At 46.3% G+C, this 16,171-nt stretch overlaps 1 protein-coding gene across 1 annotated transcript in view; it reads left to right on the top strand.

Moving 5' to 3' along the window:
* LOC311241501 (tyrosine-protein phosphatase non-receptor type 12-like) overlaps positions 1 to 16,171 on the top strand; it is a 118,182-nt gene that overhangs the window by 81,992 nt on the left and 20,019 nt on the right.

Genomic DNA, 16,171 nt, shown 5'->3' with positions numbered 1-16,171 from the left:
TTGTTTTTACTTGCTTGCCGGGTAAATAAAGGTTAAATAAATGTTTTAAACAAATATATATATATATATATTTTTTAAACCGATACCGATATTTTCCGATATCACATTTTTATGCCAATATCGGTAGGCCGTTAATATCGGACATCCCTAATTAAAATCGTAATAGTTTGTGTGAATTTTGTTCACACACACACAGTCTCTCATGCACACTGACATTGACACACACACACATATACTGACACAGTGACACATGCACACACTATCATTCTTTTCCTTGTCTCTCTCTCTCTCTTCGCTCGCTATATGGACACCCCTATGGACACCCCTACCGATACCTATCTCAAACCACGCCCTCTTTTCTTGATCCTCCAATCGCAACTGTTTTCCTCAGACAAACAATGTTGGCAACAGTTGTGATTTGAAGAATCAAGAAAAGTCGGTCAATTAGTCCCCTTGTTTTCCATGGATTCAAGCATCTACCTCGCTGGGGGACCAGATGGTGCTTGTTGTTGCCGCGGATACCGTCCCTGTTGTCGTGGTATTCTGCCACAGATATTGTCCTTGTTGTCGTGGATACCGCTCTTGTTGCCGCTGATACCATTCTTGTTGTCGCAGATACTGTTCTTGTTGCACAGATACCGTCCTTGTTGTCGCGGATACCGTCCTTGTTGCCACGGATACCGTCCTTGTTGCCACGGATACCGTCCTTGTTGTCGTGGATACCGCTCTTGTTGCCGCTGATACCATTCTTGTTGTCGCAGATACTGTTCTTGTTGCACAGATACTGTGCTTGTTGCCACGGATACCATCCTTGTTATCGCGGATACCGTTCTCGTTGCTGCGTATACCGCTCTCTTCGCCACATGTACCGTCCTTGTTGCCACGGATACCGTCCTTGTTGCCACATGTACCGTCCTTGTTGCCACGGATACCGTCCTTGGCTTTAGGATGCATCAGTGGGCTGAGCTGATGTTCAGGTGGCAGCAGCTGAATGCAATTATGTTTAGAAAATAAACTACATTTGTGGTTTAGAAGATACGTTTAAATATGGTATATTTTCAGGGATCTATTTATCTATCTATCTAGGTCAGTATTAGTAGTGTAACAGTTGAAAGGGTTGTAGTGTCAGTTTGCTGTCTGACATTCCTCGGACTCAAGTATTTCCTGTGACTGAACTGAACCACTTCAGACCTTTTACCTCTGGTCACCCCAGCAGTCATAGACTGTGTGTGTGTGTGTGTGTGTGTGTGTGTGTGTGTGTGTGTGTGTGTGTGTGTGTGTGTGTGTGTGTGTGTGTGTGTGTGTGTGTGTGTGTGTGTGTGTGTGTGTGTGTGTGTGTGTGTGTGTGTGTGTGTGTGTGTGTGTGTGTGTGTGTGTGTGTGTGTGTGTGTGTGTGTGTGTGTGTGTGTGTGTGTGTGTGTGTGTGTGTGTGTGTGTGTGTGTGTGTGTGTGTGTTAGAGGTTATTTTTAAAAGACAAAGTCTACATACCACTGGGTATAGTGGTACCCCCTGTGTTTCTGGAATGGTGTAAGTGTGTGTTGGGAAATGTTCTCTGTGTGTTGGGGAGAGAGCGCTTGTGAGTAGGGGGGTGTTTTAAAGTGTGCGTGTGCAAGCATGTGGGTGTCGCAGAGACCACAGGAATTCCACAGGCTGGCATCAAGGTCACACTCAGTGAGTCACACACACACACACAGCGCCACACCCCATTGATTGATTGATTGATTGAAAACTTTATTAACAGATTGCAGAATGGGTACAATACAGTACAGCTCAATACACACAATTGTTAAGGGGATGCAGACCTGAGAAAGACTTTCGTCTTGTTTACACCAGGGTCCCCCATTTTCAATTCATCAGGACATATATGACATACATGACATACAGATAGTCAGTACTGCTACATCTATACATTTATGACATACCAGATTTGCAAATACAGTACTGTTTGTGATACAGAAGGAGTCAAAGAAAAGGGAGTATATACATTTGACGTAGAAACTGTACATTGGAGGAGGTTGGGTGGGGGGGGTTGGGTACACTGGGATATTGACAACCATACTGGGTAATTTACATTGGAGGTGGGTGGGGGGGGGGGGGGGGGGGGGGGGGCACATTGTATAAACAAGCAAAACTGTACATTGAGGGGGGGGGGGGGACTCTGTACAAACAAACAAAATTGTACATTGGACTATTGACAAGACCATACTAGGTAAATGACTGTACATTGGAGGGGGTTGGGTTAGGATATTTACAGGGGCCAGTGTTGCATTGCAGTCTCCCGTAGGTGTCTCTTGAGAGAGGTTTTGAAAGTGGGTAGTGATCCACATTCCTTTACAGCTTTGGGTAGGGCGTTCCACATTGATGTGGCATAATTGCGAAACGTGTTTAGTCCCTTATTTGAGCCGAATCTGGGTTTAACATGATTTGTGGAGCTCCCTCTGGTGTTGTGATCGTGGTATTCACTGACCTTTGGGAAGTATTTTGCCATGTACATGGGTACCTTGGTCGTGTAGTGTATCTTGTAGACCAGGCCCATTGCAAGTTGCTGTACTCACTGTTTACATCCCTCCCAGCGCGGCGGCGGCGCAGGCGAGTGACGTCATACACTCCACCGTCGCGGCGCTTCAGACAAAACACCCGGATGCATTTATTTTTATCAATGGGGACTTCAACCATGTCAGACTGAACAAGACCCTGACAAACTTCACCCAGTATGTCACCTGCAAAACCAGGGGAGACAAAACTCTGGACCTCCTGTATGCTAACGTGAAGGAGGCTTTCAGTGCGACTTCCCTGCCCCCCCTCGGCCAGTCAGACCACAACCTTGTGAGGCTTGTATCCACATACACGCCTCTCATTAAGAGACAGCCTACGACCACCATGTCTGTCCCACAGTGGTCTGACGACGTCGAGGAGGAGCTACAGGAGTGTTTCAGGTCGACAGACTGGGATATGTTTGAGAGGGCTTACGGTGATGACATTGATGGACTATCCCACTGCATCACAGACTACATCAGGTTCTGTGAGGAGAGCATCGTACCCACAAAGAGGGTACGCTGCTTCTCAAACAATAAACCCTGGATTAGCAAGGACATTAAACACCTGCTAAACAGGAAAAAGAGGGCCTTCATGGCAGGGGACACTGAGCAGGCCAGGGCTGTCCAAAGGGAGCTCAAAAAAGAGCTAAGGGCAGCCAAGGTCAGCTACAAGGACAGGCTGGAGGGCAGACTACAGGCCAACAACACCAGGGAGGTGTGGGCGGGGGTTAGGAAGATCACTGGTTTCAAACAGCAGGGCACAGCTGTGGAGGGCCCTCCAGAGCGTGCAAACGAGTTCAACTCGTTCTTCAACCGCTTTGACCAGAGTGGCCTCCCCACACCCCTCCCCCCACCCATCGACACCAGCACCAGATCACACCTACAAAGCAGCCCCCCCACCCCCCACCCCCCCACACCCATCAGCAACGGCACCCCACCCCCAACACCAGCAGACTGCCCACCACCCCCAACCCTGACGATCACAACCAGTCAGGTCAGTAGGCAGCTCTCCAAAATTAATGTAAACAAGGCCAGAGGACCGGACAACACCAATCCCAGGGTGCTCAAGGTATGTGCAGAGCAGCTGGCAGCACCGCTCCAGCATCTTTTCAACCTCTCCCTGAGGCTGGAGAGGGTGCCCCAGCTCTGGAAGACCTCCTGCATTGTCCCGGTGCCCAAGAAGGGACGTCCCAGCACCCCCAACGACTACAGGCCAGTCGCTCTGACGTCACACGTCATGAAGACGTTTGAGAGACTGGTCCTGCAACACCTCAAGCCCCTGGTGCCCCTGAAGAAACATTGCTTTATACTGAAAACTAGGGTAAGCCATTTTAAGTCTATTAGTGAATCTTAAAAGTGAGGAACCAGCTGACTTGATTAAAGGGGCGTGTTTAAAACGGCCATTTTGTTTAGTTAAGTGCCCCCATTAAGGGACTGTTTCCTGTTTACTAGTAGCATCTGATTTGCTGAGTGAGCCATTAAGAGCCTGCCCTGTTTAAAAGCAGAGGTCCACACTGTGTTGAAGTCACTCTGTACTGGGCTCTGTTAAGGAAGGACAGGACACTCTCACTGAGAAACATTGCTTTATACTGAAAACTAGGGTAAGCCATTTTAAGTCTATTAGTGAATCTTAAAAGTGAGGAACCAGCTGACTTGATTAAAGGGGCGTGTTTAAAACGGCCATTTTGTTTAGTTAAGTGCCCCCATTAAGGGCCAGGTGTTAAGACAACACTAATTAGTGATAGTGATTTAAAGGCTTGCTGGTGTAGCGTCAGCGAAGCGTCGAGAAACGAAGAGGGACAAAGAGGAGGAGTTATCCTGGAGTTCACCGCCGAGTGATCCACCCAGTGCTAAGTACACCATAATCCTATATTTCCCTCCCACACTGCTATTTCTCTACTTCCTCCCTGCCACTCTCGACAAGACAATGTGTCTCATACCTATATCCACAATCTGCTCCTCCAGAACTGACTCTACCCATCCACGCCAGTTTGCTAGTAACCCGGCTAATCTCTCCTACCCTCCTACAGCCACTAATACACCTGTCACAGTACGGGGAGGCTTATGGAATTGTCAATCAGCAGTCAAGAAAGCTGACTTCATTACTGCCTACGCCCATAGTCTAAATCTGCAGCTCCTGGCTCTAACTGAGACCTGGATAACCCCCAATAACTCATCAACACCTGCAGCATTATCTACAAACTATAACTTCACTCACACACCTCGACCTTCCAGACGGGGTGGAGGCACTGCCCTCATGACATCTCCTTCATGGGCTACAAACGTAACACCACTCCCAGAACTGTCACTCTCCTCTCTCGAATATCATGCAGTATCTGTCTCTAATCCTTTCAATCTCACCATTGTTACACTCTACCGCCCTCCAGGTCCGCTCGATCACTTCACAGATGAGCTGGACATGCTTCTTAGCTCCTTACCGGAAGATGGTACCCCTCTCCTTCTACTGGGCGACTTCAACCTGCCTGACTCATCTCAGTCAGTCATAGTAGTCTCCCTCCTACAATCGTTTGACCTGACTCCCACTCCCATGCCTCCCACCCACAAAGCAGGCAACTCCTTGGATCTCATATTTTCCCGTAACTCCAGCATCATTAACACCACGGTAACTCCCCTACATGTATCTGACCATTCCTTCATATCCTTCTCACTAACTCTCATGCTTAACCGAAAGGTCTTCACCCCAACTCAAACAGTCTCACTCAGACGCAACCTGCCCTCCCTATCCCCCTCCACCCTCTCCTCTGACATACTATCCGCTCTACCTTTGAGTGACACCTTCTCTGCTCTCTCCACAGAGATGGCAACCTCCACCCTCCTTTCAGCCCTTGCAACCTCCTTCGACAAGCTCTGTCCCCTCGTTGAGAAACCTGCCCGCCGTTCCCCACCCAGTCCATGGCTGACAGATCCAGTGAGAGAACAAAGACAGGTCCTGAGAGCAGCTGAAAGGAAGTATAGAAAGTCACGCCTCACTGCTGACATCGACACATATCACAACCTCTTGTTAACATTCTCCAAAACCATCACTAATGCCAAAGCTTCTTTCTTCCACCATAGGATCGAGGCCTCTGCCAAGAATCTTCGCAAACTGCATGCTACCATGTCCTCCCTCCTCACTCCCCCCCCACCCCCCCCTCCCTCATCTTTCTCTGCCGAAGACTTTGCGATCTTCTTTGAGGAAAAAGTGGAGAACATCCGCAGCTCCTTCTCCCAACCCCCACCCATTCCAAATGCTGAATCGAGAACCTCATCCTTCACTCTGTCATCTTTCTCTCCCATTACAGAAGCAGAGACCCTGACACTGGTAACGTCAAACCGTCCGACTACTTGCCAGCTGGACCAGCTACCCTCCCCACTCCTCCAGACCATAGCACCAGACATCCTCCCATTCCTAACTGCAACCATCAACTCCTCACTCAACTCGGGGGTGGTCCCCACCTCCCTAAAACAAGCCAGAGTCACGCCGCTCATAAAAAAACCAACCCTGAACCCTACTGTCATAGGCAACTACCGTCCTGTCTCTCTTCTCTCCTTCCTTTCTAAAACACTTGAACGTGCTGTATCCAACCAACTTACTACTTATCTCTTACAGAATGACCTCCTAGACCCTAATCAGTCAGGCTTCAGGACTGGTCACTCCACAGAGACAGCCCTCATTGCGGTCACAGAGGCACTTCACTTAGCAAAAGCGAAAGGCCTCTCCTCTGTCCTGATTCTCCTAGATCTATCTGCAGCCTTCGACACAGTCAACCACCAGATCCTCCTTGCGGCCCTCGCAGGAATGGGAGTGGCTGGCTCTGCGCTGACATGGCTGTCATCATACCTCAATGACCGCTCCTACCAAGTGTCATGGAGAGGGACCCTGTCGGCCACCCGCCCCCTGCGGACGGGTGTCCCCCAGGGCTCGGTTTTAGGACCCCTTCTCTTCTCCCTCTACACTAAATCACTGGGTAACATTATCACGTCTCATGGCTTCTCCTACCATTGTTATGCCGACGATACTCAACTCTTCCTCTCCTTCCCTCCCTCAGATATCCACGTCTCTGTGCGGATCTCGGCCTGTCTGTCCGACATCTCAGCCTGGATGACGTCCAACCACCTCAAACTGAACCTAAGCAAAACAGAATTGCTCCACCTGCCGGCCAAATCCTCCCCCCTAACCGACCTTTCAATCACAGTCGAGAATGCAGCTGTGACTGCGTCCCCGACCGCCAAGAACCTTGGTGTTGTCCTCGACGACCAGTTGAACTTCTCTGCTCACATCGCAGCGACGACCAGAACCTGCCGATTCCTCCTGAGCAACGTCAGAAGGATACGCCCCTTCCTGACAAAAGAAGCCACCCAACTCCTCGTCCAATCAACAGTCATCTCCCGCCTCGACTACTGCAATGCACTGCTCGCTGGCCTCCCGGCCACTGCCACTAAGCCTCTTCAACTCATTCAGAACGCAGCGGCCCGCCTGATCTCAAACCTACCGAAGTCGGCCCATGTCACCCCACTTCTTAGGGACCTGCACTGGCTCCCCATTGCTGCACGAATCCGCTTCAAGGCCCTCGACCTAGCATACCGTGCGGCAAAGGGAACCGCTCCCGCCTACCTCCGGTCAATGGTCTCTAACTACACACCCTCAAGACCCCTACGCTCTGCATCTTCTGGCCGCCTCAGACCTACTCCTATCCAAGCTCCGGGAGGGTCATCAAAGAGAAGTCGCCTATTCTCAGTCCTTGCCCCACAATGGTGGAATGAACTACCCACCCCAGTTAGGACAGCCGAATCACGTCCAATCTTTCGCCGTCGACTAAAGACGCACTTCTTCAACCATTATCTGAATTAAAAAAAAAAAAAAAAAAAAAAAAAAAAAAAAAAAAAAAAAAAAAAAAAAAAAAATCTAACCCTAACTAACCGTACTGTCATGCACTTGTCCTAATAAACTAACCTACACTGTAGCACTCAACACTTTGATGAACATTGTTGCTCAGCTGATAGAGTTGTGCCCTTCCTGATGGCTTGTCGTACAGAACTTGTAAGTCGCTTTGGATAAAAGCGTCAGCTAAATGACTAAATGTAAATGTAAATGTAAATGGTGCGTGACTCCCTCGACCCCCTGCAGTTTGCATACCAGGCAAACATCGGGGTGGAGGATGCCATCATCTACATGCTCCACAGAGCGTACACGCACCTGGAAAAGCCGCGCAGCTCAGTGAGGATCATGTTCTTTGATTTCTCCAGCGCCTTCAACACCATCCAGCCGTCACTGCTAGCGGAGAAGCTCTCTGCGATGCAGCTGGAGCACGGCTTGGTGGCCTGGATCAAGGACTACCTCACTGAGAGGCCACAGTACGTCAGACTAAAGGACAGTCAGTCTGACGTACTGGTGAGCAACACCGGCGCCTCCCAGGGAACTGTGCTGTCACCCTTCCTCTTCACCCTCTACACCTCAGACTTCTGCCGCAACTCCAGCGGGTGCCACCTGCAGAAGTTCTCAGACGACTCCTCCATCGTAAGCTACATCACCGACGATGATGAGGAGGAGTACAGAGCCCTGGTGGAGAGCTTCGTGGGGTGGAGCGACAGCAACCACCTCCAACTCAACACCAGTAAGACCAAGGAGCTGGTGGTGGACTTCCGGAGGGGCAAGAAGAGGCCCCCCCCGATTCCCATCTCCATCCGAGGGGTGGATGTGGAGATGGTGGACTCATACAAGTTCCTTGGGGTACACCTGAACAATAAACTGGACTGGTCGGACAACACAGAGGCCCTCTACAGGAAGGGACAGAGCAGGCTGTTCTTCCTGAGGAGACTCAGGTCCTTCAATGTGTGCAACAAACTGCTGCAGTCTTTTTACCAGTCTGTTGTGGCCAGCATCCTCTTCTATGCTGTGGCATGCTGGGGAGGCTACATCAACTCAAGGGACACCAACAAGCTCAACAAGCTGGTGAGGAAGGCTAGCTCTGTGGTGGGAGTCGAGCTACCTAGACTTGAGGTGATGGTAGAGAGGGGGATGATAAGGAAGCTGGATGCCATCATGGAGAACCCCTACCACCCCCTCTACGACGAGCTAGTCAAGATGAGAAGCTCGTTCAGCCACAGACTCATCCCCCCCCCGACACTCAACTAACCGCCTCGGACAGTCCTTCATACCAGCGGCCATCAGGCTCCACAACAGTGGGCAGCGACTAGCAGCCTCCAGGCCCCACAACAGGGGGCAGCGACAGCGACTGCTACCAGACATTGACCTGGGACTTATAGGAACCCAAGGGGGACAAAGTAGACTACCCTGGTACTTTGATTAATGTATACTCAGTAGATAGTAAATTATTATAACACTACCTCCTGCATACTGCACCTCATGTGACACTGTGAATAATGTGAATATTCCTCAGCTAGTCAGATAGTAAATTATATTGACCATATTGATCAAATTGTTTACACTGCCTGTGTTGTCTTTTACTACCTGTATACTGTGTTGTTTTACTACCTGTACCCCTCCCCCCCTCCCCCCCATGCTGCTATGATGCCTGAATTTCCCCAAGGGGATCAATAAAGGAATATCTTATCTTATCTTACTCTGTCATCTACTCTAAGCCATCCTAGGTTGTCAAAGTGGGCAGGGGTGAGGTGGGTTCTAGGAGTAAGGTCAAGCAGTAGTCTGACCAGTTTGTTTTGAGATGTTTGTAATTTTGTTTTTAGCGCCTTTGAGGTGCTTTGGTACCATGAGGTGCAAGCATAGTCGTAGTACCCCTGAATGAGTGCTCCTGCCAGAGTCTTCAGGGTATTCTTGTTTACCAGAGAGGAGATCCGGTACAAGAATCGAGTTCGTTGGTTGACTTTTTTTATTACATTGGATGCCATTTTGTCACAGGAGAGATTAGCCTCTAGGATGGAACCCAGGTAGGTAATTTCATCTTTCCTTGTGACAATATTGTCACCCACTGTAACTGAGAAGCCGTCGGTCTTGCTGAGTTTGTTATTTGAACCGAAGAGAATGGACTCTGTTTTGCCCATGTGTAATGATAGTTTGTTATCAGCGAGCCATATGCAGATAACGAATCACATCCTCTCCACAGCCATAACGAATCACATCCTCTCCATGCTCCGCCATTTTGGTTCATTGGGACCCCCTCCCTCCCTCAGTGTCCCTGTCCTGCATTCAGAACACATGCCTTATATGGAAACCAAGGTCAGAGTCAAAGCCCTCTCATTTCCCTCTATTCTAAATGGAAATTGAAACTGCAATTCACATAAGTAAAGTAATTAAGCCTTTGTTTATAGCGTACCTATAGGACTGGATCTTTTAAGATCACAATAGTTGATTAATAGTTGTTTTTGACCACTAGTTGCTGAAATTGGCGCTATAGCGTACAGTGGGTGGAATGCACAAGGGGTTATTGCACAGGGAACGATATTTAAAGTGCTAGATTACATGTGTAAATTGAGCAGGGTTATTTGAACATTGTTCCAAAGGATTCCCTACTCCTATTGCACTTAAACCAGGGTACTCTAAACTCTTTAGAGTCTGAAGAGTCTCAAACTCCGAGTGAATGGGACGGTACTCTAAACTGTCCAATATAGACCTGGCCTTGCAGAGAACTTGCTGGTCAAAGATAACCATCAGGGGAGTGTGTGGGACACCTATCACCTCACCAGCCACCTTCACACTACTGCTAAGGTAATTTATCTCTGATGTTCAGGTTAGTGTACCAAGAAATCAAAAAGTAAGATCAGATGCAATCAATAACTTGTAAAGCAATTACATCATGTTCCTATCTACATTAAAAGCATTTGACTTCCTAAGAAAGTACAAACATTGCTGCCTCTTCTTAAAGTTTCAGATTATTGTCACAGACTGTTCCGAGATATTTATTATTGTTCCACAAACAAAGTCGATGCTGGAATCTTTGACGACGGTCTGAGATTTACACACGTGAAAAGAAATACCGAGACGTTGGCCATGTTTCCTTGACAACAATGCGGAAATTCCTCGCTCCACAGGACATCGCCATGGCAGCACTGGGACCAGAATTCTATTTTAAGTGAATGAAACATTTAGAACGAAGGGTCCCCATCGACGCTCCAGACTCGGTTGTTGACTTCCGCATTGGATTTGACCAAAAACCTTTGTGGCGGCATAAGACCCTTGTTGTGTACGGGGTCAGCAGCACAGAACATCACAGAACCTCTCTCACTCTGCCCCGTTTGCAGCGAGAGCTCCTCCTGGGCGTCTGCTCACAGGCGCGCCGCGTACCCTGTGGTGCAGCGTGCCGGGGCACATACCGGCGGCGGCGTGCGCTTGTGTCCCTCGTCCTCCTGCTTCTTGTTAGAAGATCCAGATCCGTCTGCAGGTCCCAGCGGGAGCCGCTCATTAAAGACGCTCCCTCAGAGGCTCGTCTGTGGAGGACACGGTGCACTGTGTGTGTGTGAGCGAGTATGCTTTCATGTTGCTGTTTATGTTAATACATTTCTCGCTGTTTTGTGTATGTGTGCGTTAAGTGTATGTGCGTTTTGTTTGTATACAAGTTATGTGTGTTTTATAAGTATGTGTTATGATTGTGTGTTCTGTGTTGTATATGTTATGCGAGTGCTATGTTATGCGAGTGCTATTGAGTACACATTCTTGGGTATGTTTCGGTCTAAATGCATATTTGCATTTTGTGTGTGTGTGTGTGTGTGGCTGGTTGACTGTTACTGATTGTCAAACATAATGTTGCTGTTAGATGTTAAGCTGATATGAAGATGACTAACACACACATGCCATCTGGCCTCACCTGACTCACTGATGAGACCGATTTAGCAAAGCAAAGCAAATCAATATAGTCAAGTTAGACCGCGCTCACAAGTTCTCACACTGGGTGCTGTAATCCCATAAAGTTCAGTATATGAAAAAAGCAGGGTAGCCGGACCAGCACTCACAGGTTCAATGTTTTTTAATGGCAGCCTGAATAAATAGCAGACATGTTTCGGACAATGTCCTTCTTCACTAGCCATATCACTGAAGAAGGACATTGTCTGAAACATGTCTGCTATTTATTCAGGCTGCCATTAAAAAACATTGAACCTGTGAGTGCTGGTCCGGCTACCCTGCTTTTTGACATGCAAAGCAAATCAAAACACACACAAATCCCTGAGTCATGCTAGCAGGACGGGGTGTGGTCCATATGACTTCCTGAGAGATTTTTTACCTGATTACTTGATTCAACTTGATTAGTTTGATCATGACTTTCTATCTCCTGATGATGATAAAAACAACATCACACAATGATCTGTTCAAATAGCATGATTGATGATGATGACAGCCATGAAGATAGTTGCGGTAGTGCTGATGATTCTAACGTTGTAACCGCGCAGAGCCATCGTGCTAGAATAATGAGAAGAGGATGGGGTCGTGTGTGTGTGTGTGTGTGTGTGTGTGTGTGTGTGTGTGTGTGTGTGTGTGTGTGTGTGTGTGTGTGTGTGTGTGTGTGTGTGTGTGTGTGTGTGTGTGTGTGTGTGTGTGTGTGTGTGTGTGTGTGTGTGTGTGTGTGTGTGTGTGTGTGTGTGTGTGTGTGTGTGTGTTCTGTCCTTGGGCGCATATTTGGATTTTGTGTGTGTGCAAGCATAATTGAATCACTTGCGCATGCAGTGGGCCTGTGAGTGTTTGTGTGCGTGCATGTGTGCATAATGTTAGTGTGTGTGTGTTTGTACATGGCCTGTAACGGTGTCACCAACATGTCTGAGCATCAGGGCTCAGTGCTCGTTACGCTTCAGGGCAGGAGGCGGAAAGTGGAGCACTCGCTTTGGCTGTGATACATTAGGCCCGCCATGTTGTTTATAGTTGAACACTGGAATTGTGTTGCCAGGGGAACAGCTTGGACCCAAGTTTATATCCCCTCAGTTATTGATATTAGCAAACTTTTAAAAGGATTCTTTTGACCGTATGGACGTCGTCTAGCCGTACGTACAACAGTATACATCCTTGAATACATTTCATCTGTAGATTGAGAATATGCCAAATGGAGCTCAGGCAATCAACTAGAAAATTAAAACATCTCTCTTTCAATATTTATTTATTTTAATGGTGGGGACTATCCATTCATTTTTGTTCAGCCCACTGATTTGGCCTTTTGAAAGCTGACAACACCAGTGTCCAAACTCTTTCACTTGGTGGCTCTGCTCTGCTACACTATGATACTGTAATAATTGTTCCTTAACCCTGTATTAATCCAAGATGGGGATGTTTATAGTTATAAAGAAAGTTGTTTTCCCAAAGGGAACCCCTCGTGGGAAGCACTGTCCCTTATTTGACATGCTACTAGCTGTTTGCTATTATTGGTAGTCACTTACTGGAGAGATTATGTGTTTATTATTCTGTCAACACGCATGTCTTTCGCAATTTGATTGCAGTAATCTGGACAAATGGTATTTGTCAGTCATTAACCCACCCTGCCTAATAGTCTCATTCAAGATGATGGTCCTGTATACATTTTATTATTATTATTATTTATTTTGGTTTGCTAGTATTTTATTTTTTTGTTTCAGTGTCTTGTCCTGTTTTGAATTTATTTCCCTTTGATGGTGGGGGTAGTGAGTGTGTATTTCTGTTAACACTTTGGCTGCCAGGAAACGTGTTTAGACGGCATTGCCGGCCATGCTCAAGTTGCCGGAGGACGCTTTACAGCGTCCTTATATCAATATTTCAAAAATCTGCGATCGGATATGTCCCCTCCGCTGGCCTGAGATCCACCAGGAGGACCCACTGAGCTCTCTGGCGGTTCAGGAGCGCCATCTGGTGGCCGATCGGCGCAATCGCTTAAACAGGAAGTGGCATAGAGGTTGTGCTGGACGTCCGTATTACTTCCGGGCACTCGCTATAGGTCCCGGCATTCTAGCTCGTCACAATACACAGTGATCGATTGCCAATAACTCGATAAACAACATGATTTGGACGTATATACCATTATACAAGCTGGAGATGGACCGGGTAAATCTACATCCCATAATGATAAGATTTCTACTCTACGATGATCGCCCAACGGCGCACTGAGACTGGGGTGAGTTTTAGCGTGTAACGTTACCGTCTTCGATACTAACTGCTATTATCAACATTTGACCCACATTAGATGATTGGTATAACGCTGCCCACGGAATTATAAACGCCCCCCCTAGCCCATCCGGTCAACATCAGATGACGTGTAGTAACTTCTAGAAGTACGTCTAGTTGGAATTTTTTATATCGCGCTGATTGCCATAAAACTGTATTGCATCATCAATATAATGCATTTGGGGCTATAGATCACGTTCTGGAGAAAGCTGCAGAAAGAGATGAAAACATACTTATACATTAGACCATACTTTACTATGAATATGTGAATGAAAAAGTTTAACGTTGCTACACAATGAACAATACATATAGGACTTTGAATGGGCCCTAATAATGGCAATGTAGCAATAGAATTTAAAAAGTTATAGCCATGCAAAGAAGGGGTACTTCTCCATAGACAAATAGAGCCGGCAACCTATGGTATATCATGAATTTAACCCAAGGCAACCAAAGTGTTAAGATTGAAAAACTGAAAGTAAAATAATTAATAATAATAATAATAATAATAATAATAATAATAATAATAATAATAATAATAATAATAATAATAATAATAATAATAATAATAATAATAATAATAATAATAGAAATCCACTCTAAAATTAGATGTGTCAAAATAATAGTCCCTGAACCCTGTGTGTAGTCGGGGTCAACATGGTTGGTGTCATTTCGACACATCTCTCGTAAAGAGACGACCGTGGTATTGTTCTCTTATGGGAGCATTTGTACTCATCATGTACGTCTTAAATCACTGCTAGTCGCCCAGGGATGTTTTCATGGATGTTTTCATAGAGGAGGCTCTCTGCGGGGGAACGTGTAACACGTCATTCGCTGGTATTAACTGTAGGGGAAACCCTGCGATAGGCTCTGCTAGGCCTGGCTGAGCAGTGAATGTTTATTATTTGTAATAAGGCTTGTTTTCCCAAAGGGAATCTCTCATGGGAACTCCTCTCTCTCCCTCAGCAATGGCTGTCACTACAGTATCCTGTTGTCTTACAAGCTACAGCAGGCTTCTAGGATCGTTTTAATGAGGACCATCTTCCTAGAGCACCAGTGCCACTGCCTAGGGCTGAAAGTGTGAAAAATACCCTGTGGCAATCTGGGGGTCCCTGTCTACACATAGTACGCTGGTGTTTACAGATTGATATGCAATACAATATTTCATGATTGCAAGGTAATGTTCATTTATAGTTAAAGACAGTAGAGGTTGATTACTTTATTATATAAATATGGTAAGTTAACCCTTTGATCGCCGGGGTTAAATTCATAATTTACCATCCCTCGCCAGCCATATTTAACATGGAGAAGTTCCCCTTCTTTGCAGGGCTATAACTTTTTAAATTGTATTGCTAAATTGACATTACCATGGCCCATTCAAAGTCTTATATCTATTGTTCAGGGTGTAGCAACGTTATACTTTTTCATTCACATATTCACACTAAAATACGGTCTAAAGTATAAGTATGTTTTTATCGTTTTCTGCAGCTTTCTCCAGAACGTGATTTATAGCCCCAAATGCATTATATTGATGATTGTATACAGTTTGATAGCAATCGGCGCGAGATAAAAAATTTCAAATGGACGTACTTCTAGAATGATCTACGTATGATCTGATGATGGGCGGGGGGTCGTTTATAATTCCGTGGGCAACGTTATATCATTCATCTAGTGTGGGTGATATGATCATTGGAGCAGTTAGTATAGAAGACATTACAAAATAACGCTGAAACTCACCGTAGCTTCCTCGCGCCGTTGGGAGATGAGCGTGGAACAGAATTTTTTCTATTATGGGATATAGAAATACCCGATCCATTTCCAGGTTGTATAATAGTATATACATCCAAATCATGTTGTTTATCGAGTTATTGGCAACGGATCGATATCCATTGTGTCGAGCTCGAGTCCCGGGACCTATAGCGAGTGATCGGACCAAATTGAAATGAGCACCAGCGTCCACTTCCCTGTTTATGTCCTGGGCGATCTGCCGATCGGCCACCAGATGGCGCTCTTGAACCGTTAGAGAGTTGACAGGGGCTCACCAGTACATATAATTTGAAGTATTGATATCAATGACGCTGTACAGCGTCATCGGCAGAATAAGCATGGCGGGGAATGACGCTGAAAAGCATCAACGGCGATTAAAGGGTTAAGAGTGTTGTTTTCATTCATAGTTAAAGGCAGTAGAGGTTGAGTACTTTCTTATCTAAATATGGGAAGTTGGAGTGTTCCAGTAGAGGCTGGATTACTTTCTGTTATTTTATAACTGCATATACACATTTTCAAAACAGAGTTATGTGGTTCTTCAGTGCAAGTATTCAATTTATTTGGCACATGTTGGCCTGTTTGGACAGCAGCCTTCTTCAAAACATACAGTAGCTGACATGCGCCAAATAAATGAATGTTTTAAGTGCAAGATACTACCAGACACTACCACACACATCTTTAAGTTCAGCACTTTTTTACAAAGTGATTATTATTATTATTATTTTATTTTGAAGTACTTTCTTCTTAGGTGTTTGTTAGTAATAATGTCTTCAT

This window comes from Notolepis coatsorum, assembly GCF_963971535.1.
Source record: "Notolepis coatsorum genome assembly, chromosome: 15".
Lineage (NCBI taxonomy): Eukaryota > Metazoa > Chordata > Actinopteri > Aulopiformes > Paralepididae > Notolepis > Notolepis coatsorum.
This window is presented reverse-complemented; position numbering and strand designations above follow the sequence as displayed.